Source organism: Rissa tridactyla, chromosome 1 (assembly GCF_028500815.1).
Source record: "Rissa tridactyla isolate bRisTri1 chromosome 1, bRisTri1.patW.cur.20221130, whole genome shotgun sequence".
NCBI classification, from domain to species: Eukaryota; Metazoa; Chordata; class Aves; order Charadriiformes; family Laridae; genus Rissa; species Rissa tridactyla.
The window spans coordinates 193500692-193524440 of record NC_071466.1 but is presented as its reverse complement, the minus strand read 5'-3'; the positions used below and the strand labels follow the sequence as shown (position 1 = coordinate 193524440).

The following is a 23749-nucleotide window of genomic DNA, read 5'->3' as shown; positions in this document are numbered from 1 at the left end:
AAATCCCTCATGCAAAAAATCTGTTTGATCCCAGCTCTCCAACAGCTAGTTTGACTGCACCAAACACCAAGGCTGGAATTCAGAGGGAGACTCTGCCTTTTGGAAGAAAAGCCTTATCCTATCCTCTCCCTTCTTCAGGTTTTGAAAGACAAACATGTTTCACTTAAGAAGATGGCTCAGTATGTATTCCTGGAGGATGTAGCCCTCTTGTAGCATGGCTCTGAATTCTGCGAGGGAATAGGAATTCAGTTCCACAGCAAAATTTTGGCTTTTTTCCCACCAATTGGTTTAGACTGACCTTCCCCGGAGGGCAGACTCCATTTTTAGGTGTCTAATTCTCCTGTCATTATTTGGCACAGCCTGTGTGCAAATCGTTATGCCTAATAATTAGATACTGCAGTGCTCAGGGTTGTGACACGAGACTTTCTGAATCATTAATATTATGCCTCCGCTGTAATTCTTTCCCCTTCCAAAGGCTGTGTGTCATGCTCGGAGAAATGCTGTGGTATGTCAGACATCAGCATGGAAGCACTGTAAAAGTTGCCTTTTCGGTAATGATTTCTGTGCTGCAAATAAGGGCTCCTTCTGCTTATCCACCGAGCAGTGAATTCCCCAAACCAGTGATTCCTGAACGTTTTGAACCACACACCAGCTTTCTTTGACCTACTGCGAACCTTTAGAATCACATTGCTAATTGAAAACACTATAAAAGCCATATACTGCGGATCATTTATCTTGGCCTTGCAGGCTGTGTTTTTGGACCCCTTGATGTAAACAGTAACCAAGCAAGTAAAGCTCCTTCCGACCAGCACTCTGACCACAGCAAGAAGATTATTTCCTGAGCCACTCTCTCCAGCTTGACCTCAAGGTCCACAACAGCATCAAAGAATAATCTAACAGTCTCTACCTGTCTCCACTTCAAGTATAACTATATTCGATGTATTTATCTTTCTGTTTGTCAAAATCAATCAGGAACTCTAACCAATATCTGACAACTCTCATGCTTAATTTTGCCTGTGCCATTCACTGAAAATGTTGTCCTTGGATTTCAAATTTCTACTCAACCTTTTGGTTCAAACTGTGTTTCTTTTATCTCTACAACAACAGGCACAATTTAATGAGGACTGCCAAACCTTCTCCTTTTTATGCATTTTCAATTAGTTTTGCTTCTCACTGAGCATGAATCTCTTTTTAGAGACTTTTATATAGCAAGTCTTCTGTCCTTTTCTTCTATCAGGTTTGTTGTTTTCAGTGTGTTGAACAATGATTTTCTTCCTTTTCTCCTTGACTTTCTTATTATAGGTACTTCTTTGTGCCCACATTGTGACTGCACAGCTTGGGGGATGGAGCTGGCACCCTGGGAGAAGAGACTCAATGCTGCAGTCCTGGTGCAAAAAGATTATATACCTCAGAGCACTGCTTCTCCATGAACTGGGCTGGGGCTGCCTGACAACTGCCTGACAATTCCCCACTGATTTTCAGCTCCATACAGAAGTTGTGTGTCTAGGGAACGTGTGAAGAAATGTCTTACTGGCTTCGAGCTGTTACACGGTACAAGAGACAGAGGAGCGACAGGTATGGCTGCATGTCGCTGCTGTGTCCTCTTGCACACCCTTACATCCAGAACTGACTTCTGCTCTCCTGGGGAGATGGGAGTTGGTGTCTCATGATTGCAAGGACTCTTACACTGACTTTTAGTCCAGAGATTTAACACACTGGGTCACTGTAGTCTGAAAACCAGAGATGTTCCATTTTTTTCAAGGGTAATTTTTTCAAAAGTAATATTTTCAAGTGAAGTATAACTTCTGATGAAGACCAGATTCTGGCCTCTCCACTTGCAACAACAGTTTCACTTACTTCAGTGGGGCTTCTTTTATGAGTAGTTGTTCTCAGCTCTAAGTATCTGATGTTTGTGATCCGATTGCAGAGGAGACCCCATCAATGCTGATGTTAATGCTGTTTCTTGTTATGATAAGGCACATTACTTAATGAGATAATTTGCATAATTCCTATTAATTTATCTTCTGCAAGACACCTCCCCATTTTCTGTTTTTAGAATACGCTCTACTCTCACATTTGTACTGGTTCCTGGCACTCTGCTTAACTCCACCTGGTACCACACCAGAAGTTCCCCTTGGATCTCTTCTGTGTCTCCCTTTTCACTACCCTGCTTTCCCCCATAGCTGCAGTTGTAGCACCCTTCTTACAGGAAGAGATTGCAGAGTCAGCTGGGAAGAAGGGGTGGAGGTAGACAGGGCATGGATCTACTTCACTGCCACAGCAAAAATGCACAGCAGTGGGCCTCACCATTCTCATCTTTTTCATTTCCATGCTTAGGATTTCTTCTAGCACTACAAAAACTGAACTAATAACAATTTTCATAGAAAGAGTAAAATTATTTCAAGCATCTGAGACTGAATGATCATAGAATAGTATCAGAATAGTTTGTGTTGGAAAGAACCTTCAAAGTCACCTAGTCCAATCCCCCTGCAATGAGTAGGGACATCTTCAACTACATCAGGTTGCCTGTCCAACCTGACCTTGAATGTTTTCAGGGATGGGGCATCTACCACCTCTTTGGGCAACCTGTGCCAGTGTTTCACCACCCTCACTGCAAGATATTTTTCCTTATATCTAGTCTAAATCTTCCCTATTTTAGTTTAAAGCCACCACTCCTTGTCCTATCACAGCCAAAAAGTTTGACCCCATCTTTCCTGTAGGCCCCCTTTAAGTACTGAAAGGACACAATGAGGTCTCCCCAGAGCCTTTTCTTCTGCAGGCTGAACAACTCCAACTCTCTTGGCCTGTCCTCACAGGAGAGGTGCTCCAGCCCACTGATCACCTTCATGGCCCTCATCTGGACTTGCTCCAATGGGTCCATGTATTTCTTGTGCTGAGGGCTCCATAGCTGGATGCAGTACTCCAAGTGGGGTCTCACGAGAGTGCAGTAGAGGGGCAGAATCACCTCCCTCGACCTGCTGGCCACACTTCTTTTGATGCAGCCCAGGATATGGTTGGCTTTCTGGGCTGTGAGCACATATTGTCGGCTCACACCTAGCTTTTCATCCACCAGCATGCACAAGCCCTTCTCGGCAGTACTACTCTCAATCCCTTCATCTCCCAGCCTATATTGATACTGGGGGTTGCCCTGACCCGGGTGCAGGACCCTGCACTTGGCCTTGTTGAACCTCATGAGGTTTACATGGGCCCACTTCTCGAGCCTGTACAGGTCCCTCTGGATGGCATCCTATCCCTCACGTGTGTCAACCACACCACTCAGCTTGGTTTCATCCACAAAGTTTTTAAGGGTACCCTCATCTCACTATCCATGTCATTGATGAAGATATTGAACAGTACTGGTTCAGTACGGATCCCTGAGGGACACTACTTGTCAGGAGTCTCCATCTGGACATTGAACTGTTTACCACTACCCTCTGGGTGCGACCATCCAACCGGTTCCTCATGACTGGTCCCCAGACTAAACAGTCTGCCCATTAAATTCAAATCTCTCCAATTTACGGAGAAAGATGTTGTAGGAGACCATGTCAAAGGCCTTACAGATGACATCTGTACCTCTGCCCTTGTCCACTGATGTAGTCACTCCATTAGAAGACCATGAGGTTGGTCAGGCAGGACTTTCCCTTGGTGAAGCCATGTTGGCTGTCTTGAATCACCTCCCTGTTCTCCATATGCTTTCAAGGAGGACCTGTTCCATGATCTTCCCAGGCACTGAGGTGTGGCTGAGTAGTTCCCAATGTCCTCCTTTCTACCCTTTTTAAAAAACGGTCCAATGTTTCCCTTTTTCCAGTCACCTGGGACTTCAGCTGACTGCCATGACTTTTCAAATATCGTGGAGAGTGACTTGGCAACTACGTCAGCCAACTCCCTCAGAACTCTGGGATGCATCTTGTCAGGCCCCATAGACTTCTGTATGTTCAGGTTCCTTAGGTGGTCACAAACATGAACTTCTCTTACAGTGGGAGGGACTTTGCACCCCCAGTCCCTGCCTTGCAGTCCGTCCATTCGAGAGGTGTGGGGAGAGAGGTTGCCAGTGAAGACTGAGGGAAAAAGTTGTTGAGGACCTCAGCTTTCTCCTCGCCCATTATTACCAGTTTGTCAGTCTTGCTTATCAGGGGGAGTAATCATATAGTCTTATTGCCATGACTCCTGTCGTATTTTGCTGGCTTTTCCTCTGGTGCATTTTAGACCGTTCTTCACCCTGCTGGTAAACTTAGACTGGGAGATCTCAAAGTTACTTGTGCTGGAGTGCATAGATCAGTTCTGTGTGTTAGACAGCTAAAAAGCCACTAAACCATTTTTCATTCTTTTCAAAGTAGGGCAAATTTTGGTTGTAAATGTTAGGAGAGCTTTTCTTTCTTCTTCCTCAAAACTGTGCTATTACAGGCTCTTATGTCAGATAGCAATTCAAGCCCTCTCTCCAGCCCTCCTTTCTCTAATGTGCTCATCAGTATTAACCACTGAATGCATTTGCCGTAGGAGCTAGAAGATCTCTACTTTCTATTACCAATAAGTAGGCATGCAGGTATATCACTGGCCTGTTCCTCTTCAGAAGGAATTGGAAGGAATGGACAAATAATCCACAAGGGGTCAACTCTCACAAGAAAGAAAATAAAAGACCAAATTGATGGGAGCTTCTTAGGGAATAAAGCAGCAATTCCCGTCTATGCCAATAATCAGAACACAGCTGAGCAGTATTTTTTCCTTATGATTTTATATTACTCCACTTTGTTTTTCCCCTCTTCTACCCAGCCTAAAAATGTTCCATCTGTCTGGCAATCTCTGATCCTCTCAGTCATAAGAACTACTGTCCAGTCTTTCAACCTAGAATTTCAGTTTGTAGGAGCATGGCCTACAGGCTTTGGGATCCTGCCTTCATATAACTCTGTATGTCACCACATGCATAACATGAGCATAACCTCACAAAAGGAATGAAAACCAAAGGGCATAAGGGAAGAGAAGAAAGAGGTGGCCAGGGACATTGTTACAGACATGTCCATGAGGACAGCCATACATGTGGTCCTCCCACTCGGTGATTCAGTTCTGTGAAGGTCAGGTGGGGGAACCAGGTGGATGCATTGATCACTTTTTCAAGAGATTTATCAATTTTAGCTCAATGCTGTGCTGGCATAGTCCCCAGATCAGGACTGGATTTCATCCCATCAGCTCAGAGGGTGGGCAGAAGGGACGTGGAAACCCGTGGCTGTACCCTCAACATGTTTGCTACTTGGTACTGCTGGTATCCCATAGGGAGAGGGGCACTGCTTCTGCTCTGAGGAAAGGATGGTCTGTGACCCTTAGTGGACAACATGGACCACATTTTAGGGTGTAGTTACTGGTGACTGGAAGACAGTGACCCGGCTCATCTGAATCCATCCTCTCCTTCTGACATAATAATTATACAACTATTAAAAATGAGCGATCAAACAAAAACAGCCAATGCAGTCTGTTTTCCTGAAATACAGAGTTCATCAAAGTGTAGGACTGAAACAGTGGTGCCAAATTCCTGTTAGTACAAGTGTTTCCTGCAGTAAGAGAACTAAGCCCTATATAGTGCTGGAGAAACACTAAAGACAATCAAAACTTCATCACAGTCCAAGTAATTGATGCATTTTAACTTGTAGCTAAGGGATTGAGCAGATTTACTTAATCCTTAAACACCCCCCCCCATTTTAAGTAGTTTATAAATCTATATAATGTATTATTTGAAAAATAAATCAGAATGTGACGTAAAACAACAAGAATAATAAATGCTGCTGTTCTTCCAAAAATTTTTTGGACATGTCAGATGTAATTACACTGATACTCATTTTATTCTATTGCCATAAAAGGGATGAATTTGTAGAGGTCATGTACTGCATTATATCTAGCCCTTTTTACTCAGCTGAGCTGTTACTCAAGAAATGCATTAGGGCTACGGGGTAGCTCTTGCCAAAGGCCGAGTGGCACCATGAAAAAAGAACACTTAGCAGTGGAGACTTCGCTAAAATATTTCTCTCTTCCTTTTACAGACAAATAATTCTGCTTTGTTGGAGTAAAAATCCTGCTGTAACGCAGTCATGGCTGCTGGTTTTTCGTACCTTAGTCTCTCAAGGTCTCAGAGTAGCAGTCATGGAGGCCTAACACAGTCTTTTTTGTCCTTCTTCTATGAGGAATGCCCTAAAACCCCATTCCAGATCCTGTCTGCAGCATTTGAAGAGGGCAAGAAGAGCTTACAAAGAAAGAGAGGGGTACTTTCTCAGCTGAAGCCAATGCAAAGGCAGTATGTGTGCCCTTACGTGTGCTGTCTGATCTTATTCCTTGGATTATCAAGAGCAGGATTAGACCCATAATACTCTTTCAAATTGGCAGGAGGCGGATTAGGGTTAAAACTACTGATAACAACCTATTTTCTTCAAAACCAGTCTGCACATGAAGTTTTAGGATTTAAATGCAAAAAATGTTTGTAAGCAAACTACTTTTGAGTTGAAATTTACTTGGAGGATAATTCCATAATGACCAACAATTACAAGTTTGTGTAATAAGTGTTCTTTAAGCACTGGAGATTCAGTCTCCTTTTGACTTCTAATATGAAAATATGTCATTTATAAATCAATGTGACAGGGAACACAAAATAGGGCTTTTCATGAAGACAACTTTCAAGGCAGTGAAACAAAAAGTTTTGCTGTGACATGGCGCTACATGAACACTGTTGACTAAATTCTAAGCTCATTTACACCAATGAGTCCCCACTGGAATCCATGGTCCTGTAAGTTTGTAAACCAACTTCTGTCATCTGGAGTCTTTCAAGAAAGTTAGGAAATAAGCTCCCAGTTGTTGGTGAGGAGGAGGAGTTATTACTACTGTTGCAATGCTAATATACTTATGTACTTATAAGTCCTAATGTACTTACAGACAGAGGTGAAGGCAGTGCCTATGCTCCAAAAACCTTAGCAGAGCTTATAGAGACAGGACAAAAAGCAAAAATGGAGAAAAACCTGAATAGGAATTAAAGTACATAGTGTTGCTTGTACATTTTTTGAGAATGTTTTGTGATGGGAATGCTCCTTTCTGTAGTAAGAATGGTGGGACACATGATGTATGGTTGTACAGACCTTCACCTGGATTCACCTTACCTCCCTTTGGAAAGCTATCCGAAGAATCTGAATCGGAGAGCTCTCAATTCTAAATGCATAGTCGAGCAATTTCCAAAGACTTCAGGGTAACTTCTTTCTCATTGTCATCTGAAAGCCTAGGTAAACTCAAGTGCTTAAAAATGGAGAGCTACAAAGCAGAAGAGAGGAATCTCAGCCTGCACATTAATGTCTTCAGAAACAATGTTCAAGAGGCTCAGAGACCAATGATGGGGCTCTTTAGAAGTTCCTCAGACTCCCTTTCCAATTGCCAAGATCAAAAACGTTTCTTCCCAATAGATCAGTAAATATTCAGGGAAATAAAACATGTCTTTTTCTCTGAGATGCACTGAATGCTTCAGTTAGAATCACAGGATCATAGAATTGCTGAGGTTGGAAGGGTCCTTTAAGATCATCAAGTCCAGCCATTAACCTACTCTGACAAAAACCACTTCTAACCAGTTGTTCATTGTGTCTCCTTATTTGACTGTGCTTACCTGTCAGTGCATGTGTACTTGAGCATCTGTAAGTGCATGTATACTAATCACCTTTGGCCAGACTTTTAGAGTCTAATAAATAATATATTTGCTTTTTATTAAAAAGTGTGGTACTTGTGGATAGAGTATCTAATGCCTGGTGTTAGAGATGATACTTCTGACTGTTTTTGGTTTACAGTTGGGGCTGACAGGTCATTTCTAGTCTAAAGATATTCTACTTCTTTTTTATTACAATTTTTATTATTACTCTGCCTTAAGCAATGGAATATGTACTTCAATATTTCGTGTACTTGGTCTATTAAGATACACATGCTCTTCTCCCTTTCCTTTCCATTTTATATGCTCATACATTTTTATGATACTTCTTTAAAGGATTATCTGTAAATCAGATCATGCTCAAGTTCTATATTAGTATGTTCTAAATATTATAGAAGAACTGTTCAAACCTATTTAACACACCAGACTGGAACCTCTTTACTGTGAGGTATCTTACTGGGTGTTTCATAGGTTTCTAATCTCCATTAGCCTGAATAAACAACCGCAACCCACACAAAGCAGCTAAATCCAGGACTAGATTGCTTACTGAGGCAGAAAAAATAATAATGTTTCTGCAAGTTGATGTTAGGAAAGTCAAAAGAAAATTATATATGTCAGTAACGTGTTGTCCAGAGATTGAAGTTCTTTCTTCTTATTCCTGTACTTGCCAAAATCATATTTAAAAGAGAATAAAACATAAAGCAGTGCTTCACTTACAAGAGCAGCCTGTATGCTCATCAGTGCTCAGCTCAAATGATTTCCTCCAGCAAACAATACCTTAGTGAAAAGCAATGCCACTTCTTAAGCATTTGGAGCAATTATTCTAGGCTGAAAATATTATGCAGTGGGATTTCTTTTGTGATCTGAGATGCTGGTCTCAGTAACTGATACTCGTTTTATAAAAAGGACCCAGAGCCAGTCCCTGAGAAATTAAAAACTATGATGTGAGCTGAAAGACACAAAATGATGCTCCTGGAGCTCTTCAGTGTCTTATTGTCATATCCAGTAGGAATAAGGATGTGCTGCCCACGTTGGTGTAAGAAATGTCCCAATGACTGCTGGGGCCTGCAGGGTTTGCAAACCAGAACTCTCAGCAGAAGGGGAGGCTGCCAGTTGCACTGGTTTGTGTATCCCTTGGATACAGGCACATTGCTAACGTGTCTTCAGTCTAGCAAATCCAGGCAGCGTTTTCACCAAAAAGTTGTATAAAATACCAGACTGAAGCGAAAGAATGGGATAAGGGAGAGGACAGAGTGCTACTCACTACATCCTCTACCACTGGCATACTGTGTGAAATGGGGTGTGCTTCTTTAGGCCACGCTGTCCACTGCGGCATGCAAGGTAATGGAAACACCCACCCAACAGCACCTGAATGAGACCTTACCACAGGCAATGTGAATGTGGTACCAAACTCACACTATTTCACTCGATCGGAACTTTGGCAGAAGAAGGAATACTAAGGAAAATGAGAGCCTGCTGCGGGGTATGGGCCTGAGTGTCATAGGACAAAGAAAAGGCTGAGATATTCAATGTCTTTTTTGCTGTGCTCTTTACTGGCCAAAGTGCCTTTGCAGAGAAGAGCCTGTGTGTTGTGGTGGGCAAGCTGAACATGAACCAACAGTATGTTCTTCATAAACACGTGTAGATCTCCATTACCAGGAGTTTAGCCATCAGGATCAGTAAAGTTATTCTAGAACTCTATTCAACAATTTTGAGATTGCCTCTGGTGTACTGTGTCTGATTTTGGACTTTCTGATACAAGGGATACATACATAAACTGGCAGAGAGCCACCAAGACGTCTAGGCTGTGGAGTCTGTGCCCTTGCATATATTTGGAAATGGACTGGAAAGGGCGTGAGCAGCGTGACCTAACTACGAAGTTAGCCCTGTTTTGAGCAGGCTGGACCAGACGACCTCTGGCAACGTTTTTTCTACAATTCTATGATTACGTAATGAGCCAGCAGCTCTTAACAGCAGGCGGACTCCCGTCACTCTCCTTGGTTTGAAGCACCATGAGATATATAGTCTGAATGTAAGTCCTTTGCACTTCTATTTCCCCTCCCTTTCCTTGACCTCTCTTGTGCTTGGAGTTGCTGTGAGGTTTGTGGTACGTGATCCCCAGGGAAAGACTGTTTTGTGTTTGCAGAGTGAACACAGAGCATCTAGTTATGCTTGCTGGGCATATTGCACAAATAATAATAAAAAACTCTTTCATACTGCAGAAAAGTGAAATTTTGTCCTAGAAAGTCTAACCCTAACCAATCCAAGGCAGGTAATGTGCCCAGTTAGCATCAATATTATATCTTCACTTTTGCTCAGCGTCATTATCAATTTCCGCCTTCCTCCCTCAGATTAAGAACAGGTAATGCTTAGCAGTCAGAGACTACTGAAATACTGATTGAGCTAATAGCATTTCAGAATTGTTACCCTGTTTTTTTCTTGCTTCAGGATAGCTTTCCTAGTGAGATTCTAAAATGAAGCAGATGATGTAACATAGTACTCAAGTCACCACTGCCTTTTTAAAATTAATTGATGAATTCCCCCGATTTTATTTCTCATTTAATTGTAAGCCACCTTCTTTAGCATTGCTGTAGCATAATAATTTTTTTAATATTTATTTACATTGTGTATCTGTCCTGGTTTCAGCTGGGATAGAGTTAATGTTCTTTCTAGTGGCTGCTGTGTTTCAGACTTGGTATGAAAAGAATGTCAATAATGCATATTGTATCAGGTGTTGACAGGTGACGTTTATAGTATTCAAGGACTTTTCTCAGGTTCCCATAGAAGCTTAGAAGGAGCATAGACAAAACAATGGAATGGCCAATGAAATATTCTGTACCATAGATATCACGCTCAGTAGATAAATGTAGGTTGGCTGGGGGACAAGGATCCATGATCACTGTTCGGGATGGGCTGGGCAAGCAATTGATCAGATGGTGAGAGTTATTCTGTAGTATTACTTTATCTTATATATTCTTTTACCATTATTATTATTATTGTTATTCTTATTTTCCTTTTCTGTTATTCTTCTATTAGACTGTCTTTATCTCAACTCCTCCTTTTCTTCCTCTTCTCCCTACCCTTCTAGGGGTAAGAGGGAGAACTGCACGAGCGGCTTCTTGGTCCTGGCTGCCAGCTGGGATTAAATCACGACAGTATCATAAGGTTTTGAATGTATTTTCTCTAAAGAATCTCTGCAGTACTGGATATTGCAAGTGTTTACAAAAAAGTCTGTTCCAAAGTGTAGCCAGGCCTTCATTTTTGGTAAATTAGGTAGGATTTGTGCAAGGTTGCACCTGTAGGCTACATAAAATCCAGTTGGATTTACGTGGGCCTAGTGCCACCTGCACATAGCTAAATTCTGGTTCTGCTGCCACTTTGGATATAGATACAATACTGTCATATTTGTAAGCACTGGATCACTAACACCTAAACTGTGTTGCCTGGAACATGTCTGGACGTCACTTGGAATCCAGAATATGGTAGTTTAACCTTGGCTGGCCGCCAGGTGCCTGCCAAACTGCTCTCTCACTCTCCTTCCTCAACAGGACAGGGGGAGAAAATACGATGAAAAAGCCCATGGGTCAAGATAGGGCAGGGAGACTCCTGACTCTTCTACCTCCCACCCCCAAGCAGTGCAGGGGAATGGGGATTTTGGTCAGTTCATAACATTTCTTCTCTGTCTCTCCTTCCTCCTCACACTCTTCCCCTGCTCCAGCATGGGGTCCCTCCCATGGGATACAGTCTTTCATGAACTGCTTCAGTATGGGTTCTTCCTTGGGCTGCAGTTCTCCAAGAACTGATCCAACACAGGTCCTTTCCATGGGGGTACAGTCCTTCAGGAACAGACGGCTCCAGTGTGAGTCCCCCATAAACCACAGCTGCTGCCAGGAGGCTGCTCCTGCATGGGCTTTGCATGGGCTACAGCTTCCTTCAAGGCATCTCCATCTGCTATCACGTGGGGTCCTCCATGGGCTGCAGTGCGGATATCTGCTCCAGCATGGAGGGACAACCTGCTTCATCATGGTCTTTTCCAGGGGCTGCAGGGAAATTTCTGCTCCAGTGCCTGGAGTATTCTTCACCCTCCTTCTCTGACCTTGGTGTCTGCAGTGCTGCTTCTCTCACATTTTTCTCACTCCTCTCTCTCACAGCTGCTGCACAGCATTTTTTACTCTTTCTGAAATCACAGAGGCACCACCAGCATCACTGATGGACTCAGCTTTGGGGAACTCTGTTTTGGATCTGGCTGAAACTGGCTCTGTCTGACATGGGTGCAGCTTCTGGTGTCTTCTCACAGAAGCCACCCCTGTAGCCCCCCCCTCACCTCATCCTGCAATCAAAATCTTGCTACGTAAACCCAACAAGGGGGAACATGGTGATGAGACCCTGAACTGGCTCAAACGGAACCAATGTAACCAGAACAGAGCTCACCAGCATCAGGTGGATTGTCCCACCTGGACCCATGACTTTCCGCTGCACTGAGGCCTCCCGCCTCCTATTACCTCAAGGGACTGTGGACTCCTGGTCTCCACCAATCCTGAAGTAGGAAGTATTTTGGCTTCTGAGATACCACAGCTCTGCATTACAGCGGCTGATGGCAAGTAGACTCTATGCTGATGCTTCTTATTCTGCTCTGTTCAGTCTTGCCCTGAACTAGTAGGATTGTGAGTGTTCACAGAGTTCAGATGAACAAAAATAGACCAGAAATTTGCTATCAAAGAGTGGGCTAGATTCTTTTCAGACCCATTCAGAATGACTAAAACAGTTGGCTAAATAACAGCTTGCCAAATACTTCTGAACTTCTGCTTGTCTGTTTGTTGCTTCCATGCCCCTGAGAACAAAGCTCAGAGATCAACACCCACACATGGGGTGGCCTGACAGACAATCTCTGGATTTTGAAAGAAAGCCTGAAAGAAGAACTGAAACAGATTTTTTTTTTCTGTTCAATTCAATTCACACAAAAATCACACCTAGAAGACAGGAGAACAGCCAGGCCCATCTTCACTGGCTCTGAAGCCTGCCTCAACTGGATGGCAACAAAGGTTTTCAACACCTCATCTGATAATAACCGCTCATCACAAAAAAAGGCCATTACCTGCTCAGCTCTAAATTAATTCTCACTAAATAGCACAGATGCTATAACTTCTCACCTACTGATCAGACTATCCCAAATAAACCAGCACAAATGGTCTCTAATCCCGATTTATGAGCTGGCGCTTCCCAGTTTGGCCTCAGGTCTGGATGGGTCATAGATTTTTTTTGTCCTCTGGTCCATAAACCTGCTGCCTTGTTTCTCAGTTCTCTATTCTGGCTTCCCATTAATTCTCATCAGGGGGTTTGACTAAATTTCTAAATTTTAAAACCCGCCTGCTGAGAAATTGCATGCCCTGTGCTAACCGTTGCCTCTGATAACACGTATGATCCTCTGAAACAATGGAACAGCACCAGGCTGCAGTGTGCAGGGAACAGAACTTGCAGAGAATAATGGACATTATCACGCCCTCTTCTGCACAAGATAAGAATATCCACATTACTCTAAAAGCTTTCAGAACAAAAGATAACACTTAGCTTATTTTCCCTCAATAATGTATTTATACATGAATGAGACACGCATTTGCCCCTTATCACATAAATACATACAAACGCAAGCAAATAAACAGAAACAAGTAGCTTTATCTTTGGTCTTGGAGGAAAATAAAAAGAGATAGTTATTGTTCTTCCTGTTTCAGAAAACCAGAGGGACACCCAAAGTCTGTAAAAACAAGAATCATTCAGTATCAAGACAGAAACAAAAAAGAGGGAGAGAAAGAGAGGTAATATATATGTAATATGAATCAGAGAAATTGCAGCTAAATTTTCAAATCCCAAAATGTGCTTGCATGTCTGCCAGAAATACATATTTTCTTTTGACTGATAAACTGAACTAACTTGATATGAAAGCAGATATTTCTCTGAAAGAAAAACAAGGACACCAGAGTGTCACTCTGAGGGGAACTGGGTTCTCATGACACCCAATCAAACGTGTAATTTGCTGATGAATAAGCTCATTTTGTGGACCCGTTTTCTTTTTTCTGATACTGTGTTTTTCTGCCCATGAGTAGGCATTTCTTATTCTTTCTTGCACTCCAAACCTTAGAAACATGAAATTCTGCCCAAAAAGTCCATATGGGTGCTTCCATAATTTATTTCAACTGGATGGTTGCTAGGGGAAAAATAGGATTATGAAACAATTCATCCTCTCTACTACCTTGTGACATGGAGGGGGCCAAAATTAATGGCTCACCCACCTCCTTCTCCGCTTCAAAAAACAGGGAGAATCCAGTCAGGGATCTGTAGGGCTCAGGAGGTATAAAACTGCTTGCCGCTCGAGGCTGAGCGGACCCCAGGCTGGCACTGCACTGGTCCCTTTCTCTGCTGTTCCTTCCTTCTGGGCCATTCTAGTTCTCTCCATCCCAGTGCTCCCGTCATCCCCTGCCTTCTCTCTATTAAAAGAAGAATTCCCTATTGTTCCTTTTAAATGAATCTTCAGATGACAAAGGTTCATTCAGCTGCCTTTGTGAGGCATCTCAGTTCTGCAGAGATCCAGGTCGATACCCAGTGCTACTCCCGTCTGCGCTGGCAAGACTCGCAGCCCACCTGTGTGCGCACACCTCTGAGGAACAAGGGTCACAGGCTGTACGGTGTGATACAATGAGGCTGTGACTCCTTCCTCTGGTGATGGGAAATGTTGTTGATGCTGGGATAACTCAATTATCTTCCTGCTTTTGCTGGAAATGTTTTGAGAATATGAAAAAAAAAATAGTAGGAGTTGATCTGAGATCTGATCTATGCCCCTCAACCTCTTAATCTTTTTTTTTTTTCCCATAACTCGAGGCTGCATTTGCCTGCACTTGTTTTGTCTATGCCTGAGTGTTCTCAGTTTCATGCTTGGTTGCCTGCCTACCTGAGCACCGCTGAGAGCATGTTTTCCTCTGTGAAAGGAATGCATATGTTTGCCTGCCTGCTTGAACCAGGAACTATTTCTATGGGGAAAAAAGAACAATTGCTGTTGAATTACAGGCAGGCACCTCTTTCTGAAAATTGTTCTTCTTGTAGACAACAGCTGAGGTTCACTGACGTGAATGCAAGGATGTGCAATGTATTTTTACCTGCCCCAGCCTATCCGTATTTTTTTAGGAAAGGAGGGAGTGCAATTTCTTACAGAGAAGGGGTTGTTCGGCCACCCTTAAGGGCTTAAGGGTTAGAAGGCATGAAACTGTGAATGGAGGATTCTGGATCCTTCCATAATCTCGGCTACAAATTATTCCTTTTTATGCTGGATAAAATAGCCTCACCAAGAAAAAAGTGAGGATACAGCTGCTTTCCATGGCTGCAACTCCCCACGGCTGACTTTTGTCCTCAAAGGCCTTAAATGTGATCTGTGCCGAGGGTAATTTGAAGAAACTTTTCTTTTTTTTCTAATTTGGAGTAAGATGGGTTTGTGATTCTAACATCAGAGCTGCAGCAAGAGGCGTTGTGTGTTCCTTCTAGCTTTGTGTTATGTTTTTGCTGTGTGTGTGGGTATGAAATCAAAAGTTCCAGCACTCCTTCCTAAAGGCAGATACTGAACAGCACATTATTTTTTATCTGCAAGACACTGCCAAGAAAGTGGAAAACAACAGGGAGAAACAACATAACCTATGTTACTGCAAAAACTTAAATCATGGCTGAAACAAAAACCTTCTCAATCCCATATGTACTTAAAACTCACTATTCTGAGAAAAGGAAACAGGCAAATCCATGGAACTAGGAGTCATATCACAAAATTAAAAAAAAAAAAATCTGCTGCACAGCCTTTCTTGTAAATTCTGTAAATAATAAATGCAATACAGAATCGATACACAATATATGGTTTGTCTTATTAAAGTCTGAAAATCTTCTGTGATTAGAGCTGTATGGTCAAGGAAAGAAAATAGAATTGAAAGGTCTCATTTTTTTTTACTAGAATGTTACCTAAAGGAATTACTTTTGCTCCTTTTTATTAATTTTTTTTTCTGTTATTATCTTCTCTTTCCCGGTCAAGGAAAACTGATCATTTCAATTTACTTCCAAGTTTATGCCCCATAACTAAGCTCTTATCTGATAACAGCTGGCCTTTTCTCATCTTTGTTATCTTCTCTTTTCCCCTAGTATACCATTGATCTCGATACACATTCCCTAAACCAGTTCTCTGTTCCTTCAATCCTGGTTTGGCTCACTGTAGAATCAAACGTGTGAAATGTGGGTTTATACTGTGCATTGACCTTTTTCAAGTGGTCTTGGTTTTTAGGAAATCAAATGCAGAACATCAACTCTGGATAAGTCTTTTGAGCAGGAGGTGGTAGGCCAAACCTTGGTGCTAACAAGAAATCTGGGCTGCCGCCTTGTGGGATTCTACAACTACTTTTCCTCTGTCCTTATTTGCATGTCTGCCCAAATTGCTCCACTAACTCATTCAGCAATGGACCTTCACTGAATTCTGCTGGGAGAATGTCTGAAGTTCATCCAGAGTAAATCACAGATGTCTCTCTAAAATGACATTTATAAGAAGAAAACACCTCTCCAAACACTTTTCAGGTTTTAATAGCAAAGGCTGTTATCACAGACCTCAACTTCTGGGCGCTGAGAGATCATGTCTACTTTGCCTGGCTATGTTTGCATAGTGTTTCCTTGAAGAATCCGTGGTTTCAGCCACAGGTGACATGATGTCCCTTGTTAATATTATTCCATCTTCTGATGGCTGTCCAGGCCTGCTTCTTGCTTTTTCAATGTATTGATTTCTATTTCTGCTTCCTAAATTAACTTCTTCCTTCATTTTTATTTCCCATTTGAACCTATTTTGCATACTTTTTGTAGATATTTTGGTATTATTACATTTAGTCCCCAGCATTTTCCATGGTTACTTCAATCTCCTGAATTAGAAAGAGTAAAGTTTCTCTTTTGTTATGTGATGAAGTTAGTCAGAGTGTGTAAAAGTCATTTTCTTAACTGGTACAGGGGCTTTTCCTATTTATAGGGTAGTATTTTTAACTGTAATAAAGAGGTCATTTAGAAAGTGAAGCATTTCTTTGTCTATGAACATTATCCTTGAACAAATGGCATCTGGGACAGAAACTCCAGATTAGCATATCTCTCTGACGGTCTTTAAAATGATCTGGTAAGATCCAGGCCCTTCACTGTCACGTGCTAAGGAATGTGCATCTTTGAAGTATTTTTACCAACTCTTTGTGATTTTTGTTGTGAGCTGAAAAAAACTTTTCTGTGTGGAATTTAATAATCCCTATTCTCAGTTCTTGTTTAGTAATTTCTCTCACTTTTTGCTAATATTTTGGAAGGAAATGTAACATGCTTTCAATCCTAGATTTATAGATACCTGAAGATGCAGCTCAATTCCTGGAAGAGAGGTATTACACACTATTGTTTTCGATAATGTGTCATTTTGATGTAAATTGAATTATCTGATTTCTATTTTTCTTCTGTCCACAACTATTTCACTTTTTTAGTTTGTAAGAACAGATATCAAACCAATTAAAGTTGTTATATTTGGAATGAATATTCCATAGTCCTATCTAAGCAGCTAAATATTCTGAGGCATACCTCGGACATCTAACATTTGAAGCAGCCCTTCCGCTTCAGAAGCAAAAATTAACAAATCATATTTTAAAAAATAAAATCACACAAGCCATTCTACAGTGTACAGCACTTTGCCAATCTAATAGACTCTTCCCTCTATCCCACTGCAGCATCCAACATCTAGCTCCTCTCATGGCCTTAAAGCTCAACCCTGGAGAACTCTTAAAGGTCGTATTTATATTCTATGTATACTGGATTTTAATTTTTGGAAGATATGTGATCTTAATTTTCAGCTCATACATGACGTTACCTGGCTTGGGAGTGTGGGGGGATGAAAAATCCAACAAAAATGAGTACACTAATCTTTGTTAGCTTTAGAACCACATATTTGCAATTTCTTTCAAGCCTCCTCTAGGTTTTGCAAATGTTCATCTGAAATCTTCCCAGTTATTAGCATGTCATCCAGATAACAGACAACACCATTTACCCCCTGCCTTACTTAGCTCATTATTCTTTGAAACACAGCAGGTGCTTTTTCTGTTCATACCTAAATAGCCCCTTATGTGTGTTTGTCGCCAGAATTTTTTTTTTAATACTAGCTGCAAAGCCACCTGCCGGCACTCTTGGGACAAGCCTTGTTTGGTTAGCTCCTCTCCGCTCAGCACTTTGCAAATAGCTATTCTGCTCTAGAAATCCAATGTTGTCCAGTCTGCGCCAACGAGTGCTGGTGATTTCGTATTTCTGACAAGATTTTCTACACCATCCCCCCTGAAATACAGTTTGCTCAGTCCATTCACTGACATCCAGGGGAAGAAACGGACTCTGGTTTCCAGTGCAGCAGCTGATTTTGTGCAGGCTTTTGCAGGGTTTATGGCACAGGTCTCCTCCTGAGAAATGCAGAAATTATTTTCTCGCTAACAGATGACACTGCAGTTATACCTGTTACTAAACCACATCTGTAATGAACACAACTTTATTTTGAGTTTTCCTACCCTGTTACACAGCTGATTAGCTACTATCCACTGTAATTTAAGCTTAGGGAAACAGTTTCTGCCCACCACTTTCAGTTATGATTGCCTTCAATGTTAACAAAGAATATTTGTAAATTACAGTGATGGGAAGACCTACCTGTTAATCATTACTTGTCCTTACCCTACCACAGTACAGCGTGCTGTATATGTTCATTTTCTACTGTGCACAGCCAGTGCTCAGTTATCCACGGACAGTTTATTTAGTTGACAGATTAATTGTGCCACAGATGCAGAGACGCTGGGGGAGGCCAGCTCAGTTCTGGCAGGATTATTCATGCAAGAGAATTCTGTGCAGCTGTTGATACATCAGTCTCACTGGGTGCACAGTGACCCAGCCAGGGAGGATACAAAGGACCACAGACATCTCCAACCAGCTCCAGTATGGGCAGGACAACCTGTAAGCCCAACCAGGCACAATGTGGTTCAAGCAGATCCACTTGGATGCATGTGGCAGATGGCTCCAGTGCTGTGGTTAGGGGTCTCTTACAAGATTAAGTAGTGCGGCATGACCTTGCCAGCCAGTTTAGGGCTGGTCCTTGGCAAAAGCTCCTAAACCCTCAGAGAGCTGTTGATCTTAATGCAGATGAACCCAAAATAGTTCCACAAAAATCAGTTTAGGATGAACAGAAAACATGATCTCAAATTGAGGACCAGCCATACCACCCTTGTAATCACAGCCAACTTACTGGGACACTCCTCTTTAGGTCTATTGCCCAGGTTTCTCTGATACCCATTGTGTTGCAGATCCTACAAGCACCTACCCTTCTGCACTGCTTCTTAAATGAGTGGTGCTCCTGTCTTGGGCTGTAATTCCTCAGTCACTTTGGTGGACACACAGTGAGCTGACTCAGAGAATGGACTCAGGTTCAAATATTTAAATTCCCAAGTTAGTTTAAACCAGGTTACTTAGCAGTTTGGTCCATGACTGTCCAAAAACTTCCGCCAGCCTCATGTAGGCAGTGGTATGGAGGAGGAAAAGGTGGGATGGGGTGGATGAGAGGAGGACTGCCTCTTTCATGTGTAGCACTGTTTTCTGCAAATTTAAGTGCTTGCAGAATTATGAAGTTACATCTATGCGTCAAACAGATTTTTGGGAATTTTTTGCAAAAGGTTGTTGAAACAACCAGTAATGGGAACCATTTAGGCTTCCCAAATACTTTAGCCTTCTAGTTGAATTCCAAGATAAAACTAAAAAAGAAAGAAAAAGCTAAAAAGAAAGAAAAAAACTAAAAAAAAAAAACAAAACAAGGTGACCTTTTAATGGTTTCCTTAGAAGATCTGCTATGTCTTTATCTCAGTAAGTTCCAGTGTGAAGTATAATTCTTTAAGGATCATTTGTGCTTCACACCTGACAATGTCAGGAAAATAATGTTGTACAGTGGAATCTTCATACTGTTTGTATAAAAAGATTTTCAAAGCCTGAATCTCTCTCAAAACTTTTCTTATTTGCATTATATATGGTCCCTTTTACCCAATGCAGTTTATTTTTGCTCTGTCTTTTTTTTTATTTCAAGATGCAATCCTTTGCCCATTTTTTGTTTTGTGTTTTGCCATAAGCACAGGAGTTAAAAAGTAAATAATCTGCTGGTTTTCATAAGAAGAGTTTCAGAATATGGGTCTGTTTCCTTAGGATACAAGACGATAACTCCCAACATCCAAAAATGAAAGGCAACTAAGAGAGAGGAATAATTTATCCTCCCGCGCTGGAGCAATTGTAAATCATAACTGAAATTAAAGACTAAGTCTTGATCACACACTTTTTATATCCTTGCTCTACAAGAGGAGAGCAAATCCTTGACATTTAAAGTGGAGCTGAAATTGGGAAGCTGAAATTGTTTAGTTCCTGTTGGAAGTGCCTTTCTATGCAATTACTCTCCTTAGTCCAGTGGAATCACTTAAGGAGACTTCTATACATGTAGTCCCCAAACTTGTTATCCTTTCTAATTCCCATATGAGGATTTTAAATACTGCTAGAATCAAAATCTCTTTCTAAATTTAGAAAAAAAACCCACCTACTGAAGGGAGGCTGAAAAATGTGGGAGTTATAAATTCAATCTAGATCTCATTTACAGTGGTAAAAATCAAGAAGTATTCTCATTTCTGTAATGTACAGCTCTGGTAAGGAGCTGGCAGTGGAGGGAGGAATGTAACTGCCTTTCTGGTGGTTCTTTTTCTCTGGGCTACATTATATAATCCCAAGTAAGAACAAAGCTATGAGCTATATTTATTAAGAACGAATCTGAGTCAGTACTTTCTTACACCACTGTAAAAGAGGTATAATTCCAGAGGCGTTGCATTGATCTAAATCCACAGCAAAATCAGATTCAGATCTTACTTTATCATTTGAAACATTGCTTAATTTGATCCAAAGATTTCTTGCCTACTTTCAGCACAATAATTAATGGATACCAAAGGATGTTGATGCCTCTTGCAGACTGACCTAGACAGCTGTGATTTGGAAATGAAAAACTGGAAGAACCGAGTGGCAAAGAGTTAGCAACAGTGCTGAGGAGGAAAAAAACCAAAAAGAGGAAAGGAAGAGAAAATAGAGCAGACAATCAATGAAGGCTAGGCAGAAAAAGAATCCTGATAAACTAGTAAGAGATGGGGTGAGTTTCATCAAATAGAAAAATGTATGTACATGTGGAATAGAAGGACTGTAGGAGTCAGAAGCTTGTACCATCTTACAAAGTGTTTTCTGAACCTATGTGATATCTTTGAAGAAATATAATATCATTGCTTGTATTGTCATATAGTCTCCTTTTGGGTAGATCAAAGGAATCTGCCCTTTGCCCTTTAGGTTTTAACCAAAATCTTGTCTTGGGGCAGAACTACTTGTTAAGGAGCAGGGTTAATGTCACAGCTGAGGAGTGAGGAAAGTGTTATTCTTTCTGCCGTTTGTGACCTCCTGTCTGCAGCATGAATAAAACAAGTTAGGGGAGAAAATATGCAGCTACATATCCCTGATTTCTCTTTCTAAAGGAAATTATCTGGAAGACTCTGAAATCCACAATGGGCTGCCTAAAGTATGACAGTTATTCTATCTAATAATTGTCATCATTAGATGGAAGGCATACAAAATAAAGCAGATGAATATCTATATTTGCTTGTGTATAATCCCAGGCCCATTATCTTCAGCAGAAAAATCACCCATAACTTCAGGTGTTTGTAGACTTTTTAACCTCAATACCAAATAGCTGAAACCACCGTTTCTCTGTTTTTTATAATCTATGCTCCAGTTACTGGACCTTTAACTGTTTAGCTGTTTCCTAAAGACAGTTTGCGTATGGATTAATTACAGAAATTGTTAGAGAAAAAAATCCAAAGATGTCTACCAGTGAAATCAGCATAGCTACATGCTATGTGTAAGTGAAGTGCATTTATTTCAACATGACTGCAAATGTCAGCTGTGCTCCCAGTATGGGCAGATCATGGTAACTCTTTCAAAGCTAATATGCAAGAATTATAACAAAGTTTAAGTGTAGTGCACTGACAGAGTACACTTAACGGTCAAGGCTTATTTTTACAAAATGGAGCGGAGGAGATGCTCAGAGTCCATTCACAAAAGCCATTTTTTGCACAGCTAGTTCAACAAAAAATGGCTAACAAATTAATGATTATGCTGTCACTACAGGATATACACAGCAATCCTGTTTAAAGTATATGGATTTCTCATTTGTTTCATGTACCCAAAAATAAAACTTCTCAATACTTCTGAATGACATGGTAAAATCCCAATTTTTTAATTTTTATTTTTCTTAAGAGATACAGTTTACATTAAAGGCAATGGGATATATTTCATATTGTGTTATCTTTCTAAACTTACATTTTGGCCAACCTTTTGGTCATGGACGCCTTAAGGATGTTTCAGACAAAGTGCTCCACATAGAATGAAATCTACCACATACTATTTAAATGGCCAGTGTTACACCACCAGCTCCCTGCCTGCTCATCGCCAGTTACACCCGCACAAGACCGATGCCATTATGAGCCAAGGTGAAATGTTCATACGAATCTTGACTTTCTACTGCAGCCAGGCTTTCTCATTTGAAATCCAGGACCAATGAACGGTTTCAGACTAATTGCTTCTAGACGTTTTTCTCTTTTGAGAAGTTTCAGGTTGTGATACTTCTAAACTGCAGGAATCGTTTTTAACAGCCCTTCATTATAAAACTTCAGCATCTGTGAACCTAGTGGTTCATTATATTTTCAAACATTCAGAAACAAAGAGAAGAAAAGTCTGTATATGAAAGTTAAAATGGTCTGGTTACCATGGCAAATATATATATGCATTAGCATTACCAGGAAAAAAAAGGAATCCATTGATGAGGGCACATGTTATTTTTTATTTCTTAACTTATCTGTGATATTTTGGAACATGTCTTCCTTCCAGCAAAATAGATTGCATTCATAAACACTAAAAGAATTATAAAGTAAGCACATTTTCTGGCAAAATATTTTTAAAAAATAACTGCTTTGTGTACAGTGCATTCCAGTATCTCTGCACTAAAAAAAGGAAAGTATTCCCTATGAAATCTAGGGAATCTGTGGACTTCATTTAATTGTGCAGTAACACTATAAATTATGAAGGAAAGTACTGTGGTCTGTAAAAACACAGTGCAACTGCAATTAAAAGCTATGGAGAAAGCTCTTAGATAAATAAAGGAGATATTATTAGAAGTATGGCACAGAAAAGGTCAATTGGTTCCTATTTACTAGATAAAATTAAAAGCCAGTGCATCTGATTCATGCTGGCATAGTTCCACACTCTTCATGGAGTTGATGGTGGCATAATAAAGATCAGGAAGTATAACTTACTGCACACCATGTTTTTGAAAATCGATCGACAGTACCAAAAATGCTGAATGGCAACAAATACCAGATTTTTTAAAATACTCTTTTTTTGACTAAACAGAAAGGAAATGAAAGCTCACCCTGAAATAATGAATCAAGGGGTGTTACAGACCTGTAGGACGCTCATCTAATTATTGATATAAATTGCTGCATGAACTAAAATAGTACCAATTGTAGGAACAATGCAGAGAAAAGGGACATCCTGAAGAAGACAGGAGTCCATTATAAATTTGTGTATTGAGTGCTGTTCAGAACAGGGCTGCCGAAACACGCCTTGACAGCTGTGATACACCTTTTGAGAAACAATCCTTGCTCTCTCCTTAATAAGTACTTATGCAAAGGAAGAAGAACTCTCAGGAACAGTCAATCTGTTGCTTAGCTAGCATGACAAATTGTGCTCTCATCATACTCATGCCGAAGCTAACACGGATTGTAGAGTTAAAAATGGGAACAGAATATGGCTCCTCTGTAAGTGCTTTTGTAAGGCACTCTCCTTCTCAATTGCCCACCCTATTGTATATTTCATTAGTTCATAATCACACTTTGTTTTCCATGCAGCTTAGTTTTGAAGCTTAACAAAATCTAAAACTGAAAAGCATTTTTGTTGTTG

At 40.9% G+C, this 23749-nt stretch overlaps 1 protein-coding gene and 1 long non-coding RNA gene across 8 annotated transcripts in view; one reads left to right on the top strand and one right to left on the bottom strand.

Moving 5' to 3' along the window:
- Window positions 1-23749, bottom strand: part of KCND2 (potassium voltage-gated channel subfamily D member 2) — a 279161-nt gene that overhangs the window by 30610 nt on the left and 224802 nt on the right. The window lies entirely within an intron of this gene.
- LOC128912661 (uncharacterized) overlaps window positions 1-23749 on the top strand; it is an 83296-nt gene that overhangs the window by 14607 nt on the left and 44940 nt on the right. For 5 of the 7 annotated variants that reach the window (XR_008467717.1, XR_008467716.1, XR_008467715.1 and 2 more), the window contains one exon: window positions 1303-1575. This is a non-coding gene — a long non-coding RNA (uncharacterized LOC128912661). Of the gene's footprint in view, window positions 1-1302; window positions 1576-9425; window positions 9696-11814; window positions 13477-23749 lie in introns of all 7 variants that reach the window. The other 2 variants (XR_008467712.1, XR_008467713.1) reach the window with 2 other exon arrangements.